The following is a 570-nucleotide window of genomic DNA, read 5'->3' on the forward strand; positions in this document are numbered from 1 at the left end:
AGTGAACTAAGGAGAGCAAAGTTCATACTGTTGGTGATCTACTCACACCCCGGCATATGCTTTGTATTTCCTCGTCCAGACAAAATATTAACAAGAAAAGGCGACACGACGAAAGAAAAGTAACACGCTATGTGTATCGCAAAGTGTGATGTAATATAAGCTATTTTAGTGTAGATATCATCTATATATAAAATTATGTACAACGCATTTTTATATACCATTCTATTGTATACTCTTTCTTTTTTAATGAAATAAAAAGAAATATGTACATTTGGAATTATTTCTTATAACAAAATGCCGCACGACAGAACAAAACTGAAATAAGAATTTGAGGAACCAAGAAATCGCTTTTTATCTATGTTGTCAGGAAAATCATTGTTTATCTTAAAGCATGTGTTAGATAATAATGTTTGGAAATAGTCAGTAGAAGTAACATTCCTGAAATAATAATTGATAAAACTATCAACATGAGCAACTAAATGTTATTATTATTATTGACTTTATTGCAAATGGGTTATAGTAGCATGAGCAGTGGATGCATCTGGAACGATGGGTTTCAGGGTTGGTCAA

General features: G+C 31.6%; 1 protein-coding gene across 1 annotated transcript in view; it reads left to right on the forward strand.

Moving 5' to 3' along the window:
- The window catches only part of LOC119590680 (major facilitator superfamily domain-containing protein 6-like), a gene marked incomplete in the record, with an annotated part of 4,985 nt that extends 4,787 nt beyond the window's left edge, over window positions 1-198 (forward strand). The window contains 1 exon segment of the mRNA XM_037939365.1: window positions 1-198.
- Window positions 199-570: the final 372 nt, after the last annotated feature.

This window comes from Penaeus monodon, chromosome 27 (genome assembly GCF_015228065.2).
Source record: "Penaeus monodon isolate SGIC_2016 chromosome 27, NSTDA_Pmon_1, whole genome shotgun sequence".
In the NCBI taxonomy this organism is placed as follows: Eukaryota; Metazoa; Arthropoda; class Malacostraca; order Decapoda; family Penaeidae; genus Penaeus; species Penaeus monodon.